Raw genomic sequence first — 765 nt, 5'->3', positions numbered from 1 at the left:
TGAAGTTATATAAAATGGTTTGATGAAGTTATATAAAGATAATGCATGCTAAATTTCACAGGTAAAGACAATATAACATGGTCATAATTGCATAATAATTGAAGTTTAAGTTGACATCTTTTTTATTTTTTATGAGATATCACCGTTTTCATATCATTGTATTGTAAAAAAACGGTTGTCCCTTTCAACGACGTCATTTCGGAACCATTGTCAATAGGTTCTTTTTGTGCATCTCCAAAATCCATATCCTTGTCTCATATATTCTGAAAAACAATAATATAAAATAATGCACCTTTTACGTTAACATGTGTAGCACCTCTTCTCGTGGTGTTTCGGTCCGGGCCGTCATCGTTACATCGGTGCATATGTCAGTTGATATATTTAAAACATCATTCGAGTCCATCCCTGTTTACCTCTGATGGACAAAGGTGAAACATACAAAATATAATGATATTTTATACTGTATTATATAAAAATCTATAATATATAATAAAAACAAAAGTGAGACTAACACATATATTTTCAATTGCATTTTTTTCACCCTACAATCTTATCCTTATGCGGACCTCCCCTGACTCCTGTCCTCCTCATAGCCAGACCTGGCCAAATGGGCCGGCCCGCAATGGCACGGTCCGGCCTGAGTTAAACGGGCCACCTCTCCCCACCCGATGCTCAGAAAAAAAAACCTCTCCCCACCCACTCTCTCCCCCTCCCAGCCACTCACTCTATCCCCCTCCTCTCCCCCGCGATGGCGTTGGCCGATGT

The sequence above is a fragment of the Triticum aestivum genome, chromosome 3B (genome assembly GCF_018294505.1).
Source record: "Triticum aestivum cultivar Chinese Spring chromosome 3B, IWGSC CS RefSeq v2.1, whole genome shotgun sequence".
Lineage (NCBI taxonomy): Eukaryota > Viridiplantae > Streptophyta > Magnoliopsida > Poales > Poaceae > Triticum > Triticum aestivum.
The sequence above is the reverse complement of the archived record's forward strand: the minus strand, read 5'-3'. Positions refer to the sequence as shown.